Below are 19,283 nucleotides of genomic sequence, written 5' to 3' on the forward strand. Positions count from 1 at the left end.
CCCATGTTTTATACCCGATGAAATCAATATTGATAATATCAATACACCTTTCTGCCCTATACTTCCTGTGACCCTGTTTTCCTCTTTTGGTCTCTTGAGATGGTACTGTTTGAGTCCTCTTACCTACTATATGGAGAGTTTCTTTGTACTCCAGGTTCCTGTTCAGGTGTCAAAATGCCGCATTCTGCGTAGCTCTTAAAATTCCCAGGGAAAGGGTAGTAAAGGATGAAGAAATGAAGACAAGAGTCAGAATGCAGAAACCTGAGGTCAGGTGAGGCCTATCCTGGTTGGAGAAAACAAACAACTGAATGACTGCAGAGCATTTATTTATACCTCTGGAGGTTGATGAGTGGTGAAATCCCTCTGGCTAACAATTTGCTTGCCTGGCTTGCCTCAGTGCCTCATCTTTTTGAGACTGAAGCAGCTTGTTCACGTGGCTTGCCTTAGGCACTCTGTGTTCTTGGGCTGGCCTTGCTTCAGCTCTGTATGTGTGATTGATCTCCAGCTTCAGCTGCCCTTCACACTTACTGTCATGGTTTATGACAGTGGCCCTCAGGCCTCATGCATTTACATTATGCATCTGTGATTGGTTCATTGTATAGTGCTTGGATTGATGGTGTCAGTGCTACATCCACATTGAGGTGGAGCCAGGATGTAATGTAATGGCAGGTGTGATGTAATGTAATGGCAGGAAGAAGGTGTGTCTTGCTCTCTCTTGCTGGTTTCTGCCTTGCTGTTTGCAGCCACCATGAACTGTGGCCCCGCCATGCCACCCTGCCTTGGAGCCAACTGAGTATGGACTGAAACCTCCAAAATCTGTAAGAAATAAACCTTTCCTTTCCCAACTTTGAGCATCAGGTATTTTGTCTCAGCAACAAGTTAAAAGTAACTAAGATACTTACTAACTACAGTGACCTCTCCACTGAGCTCTAGACACACCCACACAATATATCTTCAAAATCAATAAAGCCCTCATAGAGTTAATTTTACTGGAAAAGATTACAAGGAAGAAAACTGTTTTATACACTTGGTTAAGAAAATTCTTACACCGTAAAGACCATTATAGTTATAAAATTTCCTTGTGTCTGTCTCTTGTTTATTTACCTTGAAACTACCACTTTAAATCTACTTGGGACATCCAATGTGAAATAATAATAGGGTTGCTTGTTTTTATTTCAGTTTAAGGAAAAGAAAACAGTGGAATAAGAGGGATACGTTGTTGGTTAATTATTAAGCTAATATAGCAGAAGTTAGCATGTACATGAAATGAATCTTGATGGAATTTTTATATCTCTGTATCAACAAGGATCCTTTCTTCTTTTCAAATAAAACATATTCTTCTCTCTGCACATTTTCATAATCATAACCAATATTTCATACCTTACAGTGCCAAGTATAAGTCCTCAAACATCCCAAAAAGTTTCTACTATTTATTTGGAAAAATATAACTCAAAATAGAGTTAAATTGTAACATAAAATTAAGAGAACTAGCATAAATATGCATGCATATATAGTTATATGTCTAGGTAAACCACATATACATATATTTTAACTTTTTATTGCAATATTTTTAAGCTTATAGGAATGGTGACGTATTCCGCAAAATTCAGTATTTCCATATTTTTTTCACTTCAATTCCCTAAATATCAACATTTACTTTGTGTTTGTGATTATGTTTAGACAGATATTTTATTCCTAAGTACAAAAGATCATGTGTCTTAAAAACAAGGATATTATTTTTTTTTATTTAAGAGGAAAAAGAGAAAAACACAAAACAAAACAAAGCAGTGTAAGGTTACATATAATACAGAACTACAAAAAAAAACATAACAGTACGAAATCACCTGTTAATAGATTACATATTATCATCTTGGAAATAGTTGCTCAAATCACAGTATCAAAGAATACAAAGTAGACATTCAAACAGAGAGACGGCAAACAGCTGTGTTCAATGATCCAAAAACATTAATATAGTCAGCTATTCAACACCCCTATACACACTTGCTGTTATATCCGTTAGGGATCTTTTTTTTTTCCCTTCCTCTGTTTTTACAACAAAATTTACACATTTTGGATTTTATTACTCCTTAGTTCTTATTACTTTTGGGGGGGGGAGAATAAAGTCAAATATGGCGGAACAAAGCTGTCAGTCAAAACCAAGGATAGACATAGAACATGATGTAGAACAGAGTACACGGTTATTAACAATGATAATCAACGTTGTCTCTTGTTTCCTTAAAAAGATTTGTCTACCTCATTAGATATTATAAAGTTGGACAAAACAGTAGAGAACAAGACCAATAAAACTTAGACATTGTAAACATTACAGGACTTCCAAAGGAGACAATAGTCAAACCAGAATGGGCATCTTAGTGAATCTTATTGCCTTCAAAGTAGTTGCCTATACCCTCAGACTTGATACTATCACACAGAATGGAACAGAGTCTAATCAGTCAAAACAAGATCGTGGGAGTATTACAGGACTTCAAAACAAGTTAATAGGAAATCGAAAAGAGTTACTATTATATATCCTAATTTTTTAAATTTTTCCCTTAATTAAAATAAACATAAGAAATAACTAAATAATTTTTTTAAAGAATAATAGTTACCATAGTGTCTGTCTTTTTCCTTGAAATATTTGGATAAAACTTCATATACGATAGCTTCAAATATTTACATATCAAGAAGCCCAGAATAAAGCCTTTCTAATTAATCAGTGAAAATTTTATAAGGCTTCAAGGCCACATAATGGGGAATCATGATTGCCACATATTTTCATATATTTGAATCATTACTTACATTAGGGAAACTATTCCGTATTCATACATGCGAGATTGATTTATTTCACTTATGAGTATGGTCTCAAGCTGCGCCCATTTATTGATAAATATCTCAATGTGATCCTTCTTTATAGCTGAATAATACTCCATTGTATAGAAATACCACAACTTTTTTATCCATTCCTCAGTTGATGGACACTTGGGTTGTTTCCAAGATCTGGCGATTACAAATTGTGCTGCTATAAACATAGGTGCACATAAATCACTGTGGTATGATGCTTTCAGTTCTTCTGGGAATATGCCTAGAAGTGGAATAGCTAGAATAAATGGGATTTCCAATCCCAACTTTTTGAGAAACCTCCAGACAGACCTCCACAAAGGCTGTACCAGTCTACACTCCCACCAACAGTGCAGGAGAGTTCCTTTTTCCCCACAGCATCTCCAGCATTTGTTGTTGTTGGTTTTCTTGATCCTGGCCATTCTTTCAGGAGTGAGATGGTATCTCAGTGTGGTTTTAATTTGCATTTCTCTAATGACCAATGATGATGAGCATTTTTTCATGTATTTATTTGCCATTTGGATTTCTTCATCTGAGAATTGCGTATTCATCTCAGATGCCCATTTTTGGATTGGATCTTTGAAATTTGGAGGTCTGAGTTTTTTTAATTCTTTATATGTTTTAGACAAGAGTCCCTTGTCTGAGAGAGAGTTCACTAAAATCTTTTCCCAATTTGTGGGTTTTCTTTTCACTATGCTGGAGATTTCTTTTGACATGCAGAAACTTTTTAATAAGAAGTGGTCCCAGTTATTGATTCTGGGAAGTATTTGCTGTGCGGTTTGAGTCCTGTGCATGAATTATTTACCTACTCCTATGTCTCCAAGGTTTCTACCCAATTTGTCTTCCAATAGATTTAGTGTTTCTGTCTTAATATTCAGATCTTTGACCCATTTAGATTTTAATTTAGTACATGGTGATAGACATGGGTCTAGCTTTAGTTTTCGGCAAATGGAGAGCCAGTTTTTCCAGCACCATTTATTAAAGAGACTGTCGTTCTTCCAGTGAACCTGCTTGGCTCCTTTATCAAAGATAAGGTGGTTGAGTGTGTTTGTAGTTGTGGTTGTATCTTCTAATCTATTCCATTGATCTTCGGTTCTGTTTTGATTCCAATACCATGTTGATTTTACTACTGTTGCTTTGTAGTATAATTTCAAGTCAGGGATTGTGATGCCTCCTGCTTTGCCTTTGCTGCTGAGAATTGCCTTTGCGATTCTAGGTCTCTTCTGGTTCCAGATGAAATTTAGGAGTGATTTCTCTAGATCTATAAGGTATGTTGATGGTATTTCTATTGGGATTGCACTGAATCTGTATAAGAGTTTTGGGAGAATGGCCATCTTCACAATGTTTGTTCTTCCTATCCATGAGCAAGGGTTGTCTTTCCATTTTCTGAGATCATCTTCAATTTCCTTTTTCAGTGTATTATAGTTTTCACTGTATAAGTCTTTCACTTCTTTCGTAAGAGTAATTCCTAAATATTTCATTTTTTTTGCTTGCTAATGTGAATAGTCCAGTTTCTCTTATTTCCCTCTCTGTGATTTTGTTGTTTGAGTATAGGAATGCTATTGATTTCTGAGTACTGATTTTGTATCCAGCCACATTACTGAATTTATTTATTGTATCTAAGAGTCTTTCAATGGAGCTTAGGGGGTCTTCTATATAGAGTATCATGTCATCTGCAAACAATGATAATTTAACTTCTTCTTTTCCTATCTTTACCCCTTTTATTTCTCTTTCTTGCCTAATTGCTCTGGCTAGTACTTCCAGTACTATATTAAATAGGAGTGGTGATAAAATACATCCTTGTCTTGTGCCCGATTTTAAAGTAAAGGCTTTCAATTTTTGGCCATTTAGTATGATGCTGGCTGTTGGTTTGTCATAAATGGCCTTTATTATATTGAGGTAAAGACCATCTATTCCAATTTTCTGTAGAGTTTTTATCATGAATAAATGTTGGACCTTATCGAAGGCTTTTTCTGCATCTATAGAAATGATCATGGGATTCTTATTTTTGGCTTTATTGATATGGTGGATTACATTTATTGATTTGCATATGTTGAACCATCCTTGCATTCCTGGGATGAATCCCACTTGGTCATGGTGTATAATCTTCTTGATGATTTGCTGGATCCTATTTGCCAATATTTTATTGAGGATTTTTGCATCTGTGTTCATTAGGGAGATCGGTCTATAGTTCTCTTTTTTAGTTGGGTCTTTCTCAGGTTTTGGTACTAGAGTAATATTTGCTTCCAGGAATAACTTAGGAAGGATTGCTTCCCTTTCAATTTCATTGAATAGTTTGAGGAGTGAGGGCATTAGGTCTTCTTTGTATTTCTTGTAGAATTCTGCAGTAAATCCATCTGGGCCTGGGCTCTTCTTGGTGGGTAAGGACTTAATTACATTTTCAATTTCATTAGCAGAGAGATTGGGTTATTCAACAGTTTTACATCCTCTTGATCTAGCTTTGGCACTTCATATGCTTCTAAGAATCTGTCTATTTCTTTTGTGTTATCAAACTTTTGAGAGTAGAGGTTTTCGAAATAGGCGTTGATGATCTTCTGTATTTCTATTGGGTCTGTAGTGATTTCTCCTTTTTCATTTCTTATTGCATGAATTTGAGCTTTTTCTTCCCTTTTTTTAATAAGGTTGGCTAGGGGCTTATCGATTTTATTTATTCTTTCAAAGAACCAACTCTTTGATTTGTTGATTCTTTGGATTGTTTTCTTAGTCTCTATTGCATTGATTTCTGCTCTGATTTTTATAATTTCCTCTCTTCGTTTGCTTTGGGCTTGAATTGCTCTTCTTTTTCTAGATGTTTGAGGTGTAGCATCAAGTTATTTATTTGTATTCGTTGTGTTTTCCTGATGTGGGAACTCTGTGCAATAAATTTACCTCTCAGGACGGCTTTCATTGCATCCCACAGGTTCCGGTAAGTTGTATCTGTATTTTCATTTTCTTTTAGGTATGTTTGATTTCTTCTTTAATTTCTTCTGTGACCCACTGATTACTCAAGAGTGTGTTATTCAGTTTCCATGTGTTTGTGGGATTTTTGCAGTATCTTTTATCATTAATTTCTAATTTCAGAGCGCTATGATCCGATAACATGCAAGGGATGATTTCAGCTCTTTTGCACTTGTTTAAATATGTTCTGTGAGCTAATATATGGTCTATTTTAGAAAATGATCCATGTACTGCTGAGAAGAGTGTGTATTCTGATGTTGTTGGGTGGAACATTCTGTATATGTCTATCAAACCCATTTGTTCACAGGTGTGATTCAGTTCTGTTATTTCTTTGCTCATTTTCTGTCTGGTTGATCTGTCCCTTGGTGTCAGTGGCGTATTAAGGTCTCCTGTTACAATTGTGTTACTGATAATTTGAGTTTTCATTTTTGTTAATAAATGTTTTATATAACTGGGTGCTCTGGAGTTTGGTGCGTATATATTTAAGATAGTTATCTCTTCCTCTTGGAGTTTTCCCCTTACGAGTATGTAGTGAACTTCTTTGTCCTTTATGGTCATTGTTGGTTTAAAGTTCACGTTGTCTGTAAACAGAATGGCTACTCCTGCCTTTTTTTGGATTTCTGCTGCATGAAGAATTGTTTTCCATCCTTTGACTTTCAGTCCATGAGTATCCTTCTGGGTTAGATGGGTTTCCTGTAAACAGCATATGGTTGGATTTTGTTTCTTGATCCATTCTGCTAGTCTGTTTCTTTTGATTGGTGCATTGAGACCATTTACATTAATGGTTATTACTGTTAAATGCTGGTTAATTGTAGGAATCTTATCTCTCTGCTGTTGCATCTTTATCTTTCTGTTCTGTTTAATTATTTGCTTTGCTTAGTGGTTTTTTCCTTTGTGTATCTAAACTGTCTTTCAATATTTTTTGCAGGGTTGGTTTGGTGTTCATGAAGTTCTTCAGCTGTTCTTTGTCATGGAAGTATCGTATTTCACCATCTATTTTTGAATGATAGTTTTGCAGGATATATCAGTCTTGGTTGGAAATCATTTTGCTTTAGGATCTGGAATATTTCACTCCATGCTCTTCTTGACTTTATCGTTTGTGCTGAGAAGTCTGCTGTGATTCTGATAGGTTTTCCTTTATAAGTGATCTGTCTTTTCTCTCTGACAGCTTTTAATAATCTATTCTTGTATTGGATTTCTGGGATGGTGATTATTATATGTCTGGGTGTAGTTTTATTTTGATTATGACTATTTGGAGTTCTATATGCTTCACTGATCCTGATGTCAGTTTCTGATCTCATGCTTGGGAAATTTTCAGCTATTACTTCTCTAAATATCCTCCTGACATCCTTCATGTTGTCTCCCTCTCTTTCATTAATCCCTATCATTCTTAAGTTATTCTTCTTTGCATTGTCTTGCAGTTGTTGAATTGTTGTTTCCTGATTCCTTGTTATTTTCAAAAGATCTTTCCTTTCCTGTTCACTAGCTGCAATCCTGTCTTCAAGGTCTGAAATTCTATCTTCACTTTCATTAAGGTGGTTTTTACAACTTTCAGTGGAGTTTTTTATTTGCTGTATATCTCTGTGCATCTGCATTATGTATTCTGTTTGTTTCTTATATTGCTCGTCTAGGGATTCTATCTTTTTGTTTAGTTCCTCCAATTTTTTATCTGCGTTTTCTTTAGATATATTTAGAATCTCTTTCATTTCTTTTATCATTTATTCTTTTATCTAGGAGATTATTTCGAGTTTGAATTTCTTTAAAGCTTCCTGGAGTTGCTTGTCAACTTCAGTAGCTATTATGTCTGATATATGAGGTGGATGGGATATATTTTCTTCTATATACATCGCTCTTAGGGTTTCCTGAGATGGGATGGAGGTTTGAGGTTGTAATTTGGTCTTTCGTTTTGTCATTTTCTATATTTCTGTGTTTCAAGTGTTATTTGAAAGCTTCCTCCGGATCTGTTGAAAATCCCCTTCTATGTTTGGAGCTACTGAGACTCTGACACCGCGCTACCCCAAGCAATTGGGCCTACAGAACCAGTGGCCCTCCTCTGCCTGCTCAGAACTCCGCAGTTCCAGACAAGCTGGGCCTCAGGGACACTGTTAGCCCACCTGCCCCTTGGAAGATCCACAGCTCTTCAGTCGCAGCCAGGTTAGGGTGCTCACCACAGGCCGCAGTGCCTCAGGAGCCTGTGATCCCTCCCTGCTTGCAGAGATATCCACAGTCCTCCAGACAAAGGAAGGGACTTCTGCAGGCACTCCAGATCTGCCCAGCTCCTCCTCTGCAGGCAGATGGCTAGGCGCGGCTGGGCTCGGGGGTTAGTGTAGGCCCGCCCATCTGTCAGGAGCTTAGCAGACTTCCAAGTGTAGCTGGGAGGGATGGGGAGGCGGCTGTAGTGGCCTCTAACCCACTGCTCCACTTCACTGCACCCAGAAGCCTGGGGGGTCCGGAACAGTCTGAGATTCGGGTAGACTGTGCTGGGCACTCACCACAGGCTGAGGTGCCTCAGGAACCTGCGATCCCTCCCTGCTTGCAGAAATATTCAGTCTTTCAGACAAAGGAAGGGGCTTCTGCAGGCACTCCGGATCCGCCCAGCTCCTCCTCTGCACGCAGATGGCTAGGCGCGGCTGGGCTCAGGGGATAGTGTAGGCCCGCCCATCCATCAGAGCTCAGCAGAGCTCCAAGTGTACCTGGGAGGGATGGGGAGGTGGCTGTAGTGGCTGTAGTGGCCTCTAACCCACTGCTCCACTTCACTGCACCCAGAAGCCTGGGGGGTCCAGAACATTCTGAGATTTGGGCAGACTGTGCTGGGCACACACCACAGGCTGAGGTGCCTCAGGAACCTGCGATCCCTCCCTGCTTGCAGAAATATTCAGTCCTTCAGACAAAGGAAAGGGCTTCTGCAGGCACTCCGGATCCACCCAGCTCCTCCTCTGCACCAAGGACATTATTTTTATACAGTCACAATGTAATTATCAAAGTAAAAGAAAATAATACTAATGCTTACACTTATTATATGAACTTTATGCAAAGTTTTGTCAATTGACCAAATGATAATCTTTAAATCAAGAGAAAATTCCAGATAATATGTACATTCATTTGTTATATATTTGGAAAAATCAATTTTTAAGTGGAAAGAGCAAAGATTAACTATTACTCAGAAAATATCATTCTCTGAAACTCTTCCTAAGGAATATACTAGAACACATGCTTCAAACAAACAAAATGACTAGAAAGTCAAGGACAGGTGGTGTATATTTTAATATATGGCTTATTGTAGAACTAAAATGAAATGAAGATGAAAGGGAGATCTTATAACACAGATAACTATATTTATATAAATCTGACAATGTGAGCAGAGTAAAGACTATGAAAAATGGAGAGAGAATGAAGATACTAAAGTTCTTCCTCAGTATTCACAAAGGGTTGGTTCCAAGACTCCCATGGATATCAAATTTGCGAATGGACAAGTCCTTTATATAAAATGGTTGTAATGATTTATATCTAAAACCCAGTGTCCAAATTCAGAGTACAGCAGCATTCTTTCAGAATTGAAGTAATTTAAGGACAATCCTATGTCCAGTTAAAAATCATCAGAAGTGGCTCTTGGAACTCAAGTTTCCAGAATGTTTGTTAGAAGGAGGATGAGAAGTTGATCTCAGTCAGGGTCCTCATCTATAACCAAGGGTTATGTAGATGAAATGAAATTACATGAAGGATTTAATATTGTGTTTTGTAAGCAAAACATTCTCAGAGGGTGTTTGCCACAGTCTTAAATTTTTAATTGAGATATATTTTAGCCATATTACTTTGCATAAGTTCTGGTAAGTTGAGCTGCATATCAGAACAGAGACACCTGAAAGACTTGTAAAGTTTTGTCATTCACAGCTCCCTGGGGAGAATACTGAGAACCACCAAGGGCCACATGAAGAAGCACTGGGTTCAGCCAGGAGAAGAGGGACACAGAAGAAACAGGCCAGTGCCTGTACTTTGGTTTCTGGAGTAAGGTTGAGTAAGCAGGTTTGGGGCCACCTTACTTGAACAATTTCAGGAGATGCTGGAGCACTAGAGTTGTCCTGAGGTGTCTGGTACCTGGTCCTAGTGATTAGGGCAATAGATAGCAGCCTAGAGGGTTAAAGCCCAATACAGAAGGTGGCTAGGGTGTGGACTTAATCACCTTCTCAGGAAAGAGACCAGAGTGGTAGCTAGTCAAGGCCTCAAATCTTTGTCAATAGCTGGGGAAGCAGCACAGTTGTAGATCGTTTGCTTAACAGTCAAGAACTTGGGGGCTATCCCCAACACCACATAAAACAAAAACAAAAACAAAACATTTGAGTCAAGACAACATTTATAAAAACTGTATTATAAAGTGAAAACCTGAAAATATAAAATTAATCATTTTAAAATAAGTAATTCAGTGACAGTGAGTACATCTATGGTACTGTTTAACCACTGTCTCCCTCTAGGTCCAAAACATTTTCATGACCACAAAAGAAACGTTTTACTCATTAATCAGTTACTTTCCTCTATATAACACCATCACCCGACCCCTGTCACCCCTGCTAACCCTCAGTCTGGTCTCTGTCACTATGAATATTCTAGATACAGTACATAAATGGAATAATGGACAGATACAGTGACCTTCTATGTCACTGCATAAGGTTTTTGACACAGTAAAGCATGTACCACTATTTCATTCATTTATATGGATGACTTTCCATTTTATATATATATATATACATGAAGTTTTTGTTAATTCATTTATTGATGAATATTTAGGTTGTTTCTAGCTGATAGGTATCTTTTTAAATTATTATTTTAACAGAATAAATCAAAAGAGAACAGAACAAAGCAAACCACAACAGGACAATGCAAGCAACACAGCACTTCACAACAAGACAACTAGATATCAACAGTAGCTACTATAATGCCTCTTTTATTTGAAATAGTTGAGCATATTTTCACACACAGTAATATGAAACATAACAAAATATTATAAAACGATTCAAGAGAATGAAAGCATTACAGGATTTCAAAACCAAAGAACAGGAAATGAAAAATGGCTGCTATAATATTTCATTATTCTTAAAAAATTTGTTTATACCATCAAACATAATAAAATCTAATAAGACACAACAGAATAGAACCAATGAAAACAGAAAAACAGAAGCATGGTAGGACTTCGCAACAAGATGACAGTAAATCAGCAATAGCTGCCATCACATCTTGTTTCCTTCAAAACAGCTCTTCATACCACCATACATAATAAAATCAAACAAAACAGAATAAAATGAATCCAACCAATCAATGAAAGCATTATAAGACTTCAAAACAATATAATAGGAAGCCATGATTACCTTAAAATCTTATGTACTCTTACCATTTCTTACACTAGGGAGACCATATGGGATTTATTTATTTATTTATTTATTATTTAAGAGGAAAAAGACAAAAACACAAAACAAAGCAAAGCGGTGTAAGGGTACACGTAATACAGAACTACAAAAAAAAAATAACAGTAAGAAATCACCTGTTAATAGATTACATATTTTCATCTTGAAAATAGTTGCTCAAATCACAGTATCAAAGAATACAAAGTGGACATTCAAACAGGGAGACTTCAAACAACTGTGTTCAATGATCCAAAAACATTAATATAGTCAGCTATTTAACACCCCCAAACATGCTTGCTGTTATATCCGTTAGAGCTCTTTTTTTTCCCCCTCTCTTTTTTACAACAAAATTTACACATTTTGGATTTTATTACTCCTTAGTTCTTATTACTTTTTTGCGGGGGAGAGAATACAGTCAAATATGGCAAAACAAAGCTGTCAGTCAAAACCAAGGATAGACATAGAACATGGTGTAGAACAGAGTACAAGGTTATCAACAATGGTTATCAACGTTGTCTCTTGTTTCCTTAAAAAGAATTGTCTATCTCATTAGATATTATAAAGTTGGACAAAACAGTAGAGAACAAGACCAATAAAACTTAGGCATTGTAAACATTACAGGACTTCCAAAGGAGACAATAGTCAAACCAGAATGGGCATCTTAGTGAATCTTATTGCCTTCAAAGTAGTTGCCTATACCCTCAGACTTGATACTATCATACAGAATGGAACAGAGTCTAATCAGTCAAAACAAGATCGTGGGAGTATTACAGGACTTCAAAACAAGTTAATAGGAAATCGAAAAGAGTTACTATTATATATCCTAATTTTTTAAATTTTTCCCTTAATTAAAATAAGCATAAGAAATAACTAAATAATTTTTTTAAAGAATAATAGTTACCATAGTGTCTGTCTTTTTCCTTGAAATATTTGGATAAAACTTCATATACGATAGCTTCAAATATTTACATATCAAGAAGCCCAGAATAAAGCCTTTCTAATTAATCAGTGAAAATTTTATAAGGCTTCAAGGCCACATAATGGGGAATCATGATTGCCACATATTTTCATATATTTGAATCATTACTTACATTAGGGAAACTATTCCGTATTCATACATGCGAGATTGATTTATTTCACTTATGAGTATGGTCTCAAGCTGCGCCCATTTATTGATAAATATCTCAATGTGATCCTTCTTTATAGCTGAATAATACTCCATTGTATAGAAATACCACACTTTTTTATCCATTCCTCAGTTGATGGACACTTGGGTTGTTTCCAAGATCTGGCGATTACAAATTGTGCTGCTATAAACATAGGTGCACATAAATCACTGTGGTATGATGCTTTCAGTTCTTCTGGGAATATGCCTAGAAGTGGAATAGCTAGAATAAATGGGATTTCCAATCCCAACTTTTTGAGAAACCTCCAGACAGACCTCCACAAAGGCTGTACCAGTCTACACTCCCACCAACAGTGCAGGAGAGTTCCTTTTTCCCCACAGCATCTCCAGCATTTGTTGTTGTTGGTTTTCTTGATCCTGGCCATTCTTTCAGGAGTGAGATGGTATCTCAGTGTGGTTTTAATTTGCATTTCTCTAATGACAAATGATGATGAGCATTTTTTCATGTATTTATTTGCCATTTGCATTTCTTCATCTGAGAATTGCGTATTCATCTCAGATGCCCATTTTTGGATTGGATCTTTGAATTTTGGAGGTCTGAGTTTTTTTAATTCTTTATATGTTTTAGACAAGAGTCCCTTGTCTGAGAGAGAGTTCACTAAAATCTTTTCCCAGTTTGTGGGTTTTCTTTTCACTATGCTGGAGATTTCTTTTGACATGCAGAAACTTTTTAATAAGAAGTGGTCCCAGTTATTGATTCTGGGAAGTATTTGCTGTGCGGTTTGAGTCCTGTGCATGAATTATTTACCTACTCCTATGTCTCCAAGGTTTCTACCCAATTTGTCTTCCAATAGATTTAGTGTTTCTGTTTTAATATTTAGATCTTTGATCCATTTAGATTTTATTTTAGTACATGGTGATAGGCATGGGTCTAGATTTAGTTTTTGACATATGGAGAGCCAGTTTTTCCAGCACCATTTATTAAAGAGACTGTCATCCTTCCAGTGAACCTGCTTGGCTCCTTTATCAAAGATAAGGTGGTTGAGTGTGTTTGTAGTTGTGGTTGTATCTTCTAATCTATTCCATTGATCTTCGGTTCTGTTTTGATTCCAATACCATGTTGATTTTACTACCGTTGCTTTGTAGTATAATTTCAAGTCAGGGATTGTGATGCCTCCTGCTTTGCCTTTGCTGCTGAGAATTGCTTTGCGATTCTAGGTCTCTTCTGGTTCCAGATGAAATTTAGGAGTGATTTCTCTAGATCTATAAGGTATTTTGATGGTATTTCTATTGGGATTGCATTGAATCTGTATAACAGTTTTGGGAGAATGGCCATCTTCACAAAGTTTGTTCTTCCTATCCGTGAGCAAGGGATGACTTTCCATTTTCTGAGATCATTTTCAATTTCCTTTTTCAGTGTATTATAATTTTCACTGTATAAGTCTTTCACTTCTTTCGTAAGAGTAATTCCTAAATATTTCATTTTTTTGCTTGCTAATGTGAATAGTCCAGTTTCTCTTATTTCCCTCTCTGTGATTTTGTTGTTCGTGTATAGGAATGCTATTGATTTCTGAGTATTGATTTTGTATCAAGCCACATTACTGAATTTATTTATTGTATCTAAGGGTCTCTCAATGGAGTTTAGGGGGTCTTCTATGTAGAGTATCATGTCATCTGCAAACAATGATAATTTAACTTCTTCTTTTCCTATCTTTACCCCTTTTATTTCTCTTTCTTGCCTAATTGCTCTGGCTAGTACTTCCAGTACTATATTAAATAGGAGTGGTGATAAAATACATCCTTGTCTTGTGCCCGATTTTAAAGTAAAGGCTTTCAATTTTTGGCCATTTAGTATGATGCTGGCTGTTGGTTTGTCATAAATGGCCTTTATTATATTGAGGTAAAGACCATCTATTCCAATTTTCTGTAGAGTTTTTATCATGAATAAATGTTGGACCTTATCGAAGGCTTTTTCTGCATCTATTGAAATGATCATGGGATTCTTATTTTTGGCTTTATTGATATGGTGGATTACATTTATTGATTTGCATATGTTGAACCATCCTTGCATTCCTGGGATGAATCCCACTTGGTCATGGTGTATAATCTTCTTGATGATTTGCTAGATCCTATTTGCCAATATTTTACTGAGGATTTTTGCATCTGTGTTCATTAGGGAGATCGGTCTATAGTTCTCTTTTTTAGTTGGGTCTTTCTCAGGTTTTGGTACTAGAGTAATATTTGCTTCCAGGAATGACTTGGGAAGAATTGCTTCCCTTTCAATTTCATTGAAGAGTTTAAAGAGTGTCGGTATTAGGTCTTGTTTGTATTTCTTGTAGAATTCTGCAGTGAATCCATCTGGGCCTGGGCTCTTCTTGGTGGGTAAGGACTTAATTATATTTTCAATTTCATTAGCAGAGATTGGGTTATTCAACAGTTTTACATCCTCTTGATGTAGCTTGGGTACTTCATATGCTTCTAAGAATCTGTCTATTTCTTCTGTGTTATCAAACTTTTGAGAGTAGAGGTTTTCAAAATATGTGTTGATGATCTTCTGTATTTCTATTGGGTCTGTAGTGATTTCTCCTTTTTCATTTCTTATTGCATGAATTTGAGCTTTTTCTTCCCTTTTTTTAATAAGGTTGGCTAGGGGCTTATCGATTTTATTTATTCTTTCAAAGAACCAACTCTTTGATTCGTTGATTCTTTGGATTGTTTTCTTAGTCTCTATTGCATTGATTTCTGCTCTGATTTTTATAATTTCCTCTCTTCGTTTGCTTTGGGCTTGACTTGCTCTTCTTTTTCTAGATGTTTGAGGTGTAGCATCAAGTTATTTATTTGTATTCATTCTGTTTTCCTGATGTGGGAACTCAGTGTAATAAATATTCCTCTCAGGACAGCGTTCATTGCATCCCACAGATTCCGGTAAGTTGTAACTGCATTTTCATTTTCTTTTAGGTATTGTTTAATTTCTTCTTTAATTTCTTCTGTGACCCACTGATTACTCAAGAATGTGTTATTCAGTTTCCATGTGTTTGTGGGATTTTTGCAGTATATTTTATCATTAATTTCTAATTTCAGAGCGGTATGATTCGATAACATGCAAGGGATGATTTCAACTCTTTTGCATTTGTTTAAATATGTTCTGTGAGCTAATATATGGTCTATTTTAGAAAATGATCCATGTACTGCTGAGAAGAGTGTGTATTCTGATGTTGTTGGGTGGAACATTCTGTATATGTCTATCAAACCCATTTGTTCACAGGTGTGATACAGTTCTGTTATTTCTTTGCTCATCTTCTGTCTGGTTGATCTGTCCCTTGGTGTCAATGGCGTATTAAGGTCTCCTATTACAATTGTGTTACTGATATTTTGAGCTTTCATTTCTGTTAATAATTGTTTTATATAACTGGGTGCTCTGGAGTTTGGTGCGTATATATTTAAGATAGTTATCTCTTCCTCTTGGAGTTTTCCCCTTACGAGTATGTAGTGACCTTCTTTGTCCTTTATGGTCATTGTTGGTTTAAAGTTCACGTTGTCTGCAAACAGAATGGCTACTCCTGCCTTTTTTTGGATTCCTGCTGCATGAAGAACTGTTTTCCATCCTTTGACTTTCAGTCTGTGAGTATCCTTCTGGGCTAGATGGGTTTCCTGTAAACAGCATATGGTTGGATTTTGTTTCTTGATACATTCTGCTAGTCTGTTTCTTTTGATTGGTGCATTGAGACCATTTACATTAATGGTTATTACTGTTAAATGCTGGTTAATTGTAGGAATGTTATTTCTCTGCTGTTGCATCTTTATCTTTCGGTTCTGTTTAATTATTTGCTTTGCTTAGTGGCTTTTTCCTTTGTGTATCTAAACTGTCTTTCAATATTTTTTGCAGGGTTGGTTTGGTGTTCATGAAGTTCTTCAGCTGTTCTTTGTCATGGAAGTATCGTATTTCACCATCTATTTTGAATGATAGTTTTGCAGGATATATCAGTCTTGGTTGGAAATCATTTTGCTTTAGGATCTGGAATATTTCACTCCATGCTCTTCTTGACTTTATCGTTTGTGCTGAGAAGTCTGCTGTGATTCTGATAGGTTTTCCTTTATAAGTGATCTGTCTTTTCTCTCTGACAGCTTTTAATAATCTATTCTTGTATTGGATTTCTGGGATGGTGATTATTATATGTCTGGGTGTAGTTTTATTTTGATTATGACTATTTGGAGTTCTATATGCTTCACTGATCCTGATGTCAGTTTCTGATCTCATGCTTGGGAAATTTTCAGCTATTACTTCTCTAAATATCCTCCTGACATCCTTCATGTTGTCTCCCTCTCTTTCATTAATCCCTATCATTTTTATGTTATTCTTCTTTGCATCGTCTTGCAGTTGTTGAATTGTTGTTTCCTGATTCCTTGTTATTTTCAAAAGATCTTTCCTTTCCTGTTCACTAGCTGCAATCCTGTCTTCAAGGTCTGAAATTCTGTCTTCACTTTCATTAAGGCGGTTTTTACCACTTTCAGTGGAGTTTTTTATTTGCTGTATATCTCTGTGCATCTGCATTATGTATTCTGTTTGTTTCTGATATTGCTCATCTAGGGATTCTATCTTTTTGATTAGTTCCTCCAATTTTTTATCTGTGTTTTCTTTAGATATATTTAGAATCTCTTTCGTTTCTTTTATCATTTATTCTTTTATCTGGGAGATTATTTCGAGTTTGAATTTCTTTAAAGCTTCCTGGAGTTGCTTGTCAATTTCAGTAGCTATTGTGTCCGATATATGAGGTGGATGGGATATATTTTCTTCTATATACATTGCTCCTAGGGTTTCTTGAGATGGGCTGGAGGTTTGAGGTTGTAATTTGGTCTTTCGTTTTGTCATTTTCCTATAATTGTGTGTTTCAAGTGTTATTTGAAAGCTTCCTCCGGATCTGTTGAAAATCCCCTTCTATGTTTGCAGCTACTTAGACTCTGGCACCACGCTACCCCAAGCCATTGGGCCTGCAGAACCAGTGGCCCTCCTCTGCCTGCTCAGAACTCCGCAGTTCCAGACAAGCTGGGCCTCAGGGACACTGTGCGCCCACCTGCCCCTTGTAAGCTCCACAGCTCTTCAATCGCATCCGGGTTAGGGTACTCACCACAGGCCGTGGTGCCTCAGGAACCTGTGCTCCCTCCCTGCTTGCAGAGATATCCACAGTCCTCCAGACACACGGAGAGGCCAATGCAGGCACCCCAGATCTGCCCAGCTCCTCCTCTGTACACTGATGGCTAGGTGTGGCAGCAAAACAGGCTGGGCTCCGGGGATAGTGTGGGCCCGCCCACCCGTCGGGAGCTCAGCAGTTCTCCAAATGCAACTGGGATGGGGAGGCGGATGTAGAGGCCTCAAACACACCTCTCTGCTTCACTGCACCTGGAATCCTGGAGGGCCTCCAAAAGTCTGGGCGGAGATATCCACAGTCCTCCACACACACAGAGAGGCCGATGAAGGCACCCCAGATCTTCCCAGCTCCTCCTCTGCACACCGACGGCCAGGCGAGGCAGCAAAACAGGCTGGGTTCCGGTGATAGTGTGGGCCCGCCCACCCGTCAGAAGCTCAGCAGTTCTCCAAGTGCAACCGGGATGGGGAGGCGGATGTGGAGGCCTCAAACCCACCTCTCTCCTTCACTGCACCTAGGATCCTGAAGGGACTCCAACAGTCTGGGCCGAGATATCCACAGTCCTCCAGACACACAGAGAGGCCAATGAAGGCACCCCAGATCTGCCCAGCTCCTCCTCTGCACACCGATGGCCAGGCGCAGCAGCAAAACAGACCATATAGGATTTGCACATGTGAGTTTTATTTAGTTCACTTATGAGTATGGTCTCGAGTTGCATCCATTTATTTATAAATATCTTAATGTGATGATTCTTTATAGCTGAGTAGTAATCCATTGTATAAAAATACCACATCTTTTCTATCCATTCCTCAGTTGATAGACATTTAGGTTGTTTCCAAGAATGGTTATTATAAATTGTGCTGCCATAAATGTGGTTGCACATATATCACTTGATATGATGTTTTCATTTCTTCCGGGAATATGACCAGAAGTGGAATAGCTGGGTCAAATAAGACTTTCAATTGCAGCTTTTGAGGAACCTACACACTGATTTCCACAGTGGTTGCACCAGTCTACACTCCCCCCAGCAGTGCAGAACAGTTCCTTTTTCCCTGCAGCCTATCCTGCATTTGTTGTTGGTAGTTTTCTTGATCCTGGCCATTCTTTCTGGAGTGAGATGGAATCTCAGTGTGGTTTTAATTTGTATTTCTCTAATGGCTGAACAGTTTTTCATGTATTTATGTGCCATTTGTATTTCTTCATTGGAGAATTGGGTATTCATCTCTGATACCAATTTTGGGATTGGGTCTTGAATTGCAGGGCTCTGATTTTTAAAAATTCTTTATAAGTTCTATACAAAAATCCTTTGACTGAGGGACAGTTCAGTAAGATTTTTCCTCAATTTGTGGGTTTTCTTTTCACTATGCTGGCTTTTTCTTTTGACATGCAGAAACTTTTTTAATATGATGTGATCCCAGGTACGGATTCTGTGAAGTATCCCATGCGGTTTAATTACTCTTCATGAATTCTCTGCCTACTCCTATGACATCTCTACCTACTTTGTCTTCCAAGAGATTTAGTGTTTCTGTTTTAACATTTAGGTCTTTGATCCATTTAGACTTTAGTTCACTACACGGTTATAGGCATGGGGCTAGTTTTAGTTTTTGGCATACAAAGGGCCAATTTTTCCAGGACCACTTAACGAGACTATCTTTCTTCCAGTAGACATGGCTCAGTGTGTTTGTAGCTGTACCTGTATCTTCTAATCTGTTTCATAGATCTTCAGGCATGTTTTTATTCCAGTATCATGTTGATTTTATTACAGTAGCTTAGTCATATAACTTCAACTCAGGGATTATGATGCCTCCTGCCATGCCTTTG

General features: G+C 37.3%; 1 long non-coding RNA gene across 2 annotated transcripts in view; it reads right to left on the reverse strand.

The window, feature by feature from the left end:
* LOC106025329 (uncharacterized) overlaps positions 1–19,283 on the reverse strand; it is a 172,987-nt gene that overhangs the window by 6,363 nt on the left and 147,341 nt on the right. For both annotated transcript variants that reach the window (XR_010039268.1, XR_010039269.1), the window contains exon 3: positions 124–194. This is a non-coding gene — a long non-coding RNA (uncharacterized LOC106025329). The remainder of the gene's footprint in view (positions 1–123; positions 195–19,283) is intronic.

Source organism: Cavia porcellus, unplaced genomic scaffold (assembly GCF_034190915.1).
Source record: "Cavia porcellus strain 051 isolate PalLab524CR breed Dunkin Hartley unplaced genomic scaffold, mCavPor4.1 scaffold_15, whole genome shotgun sequence".
NCBI classification, from domain to species: domain Eukaryota; kingdom Metazoa; phylum Chordata; class Mammalia; order Rodentia; family Caviidae; genus Cavia; species Cavia porcellus.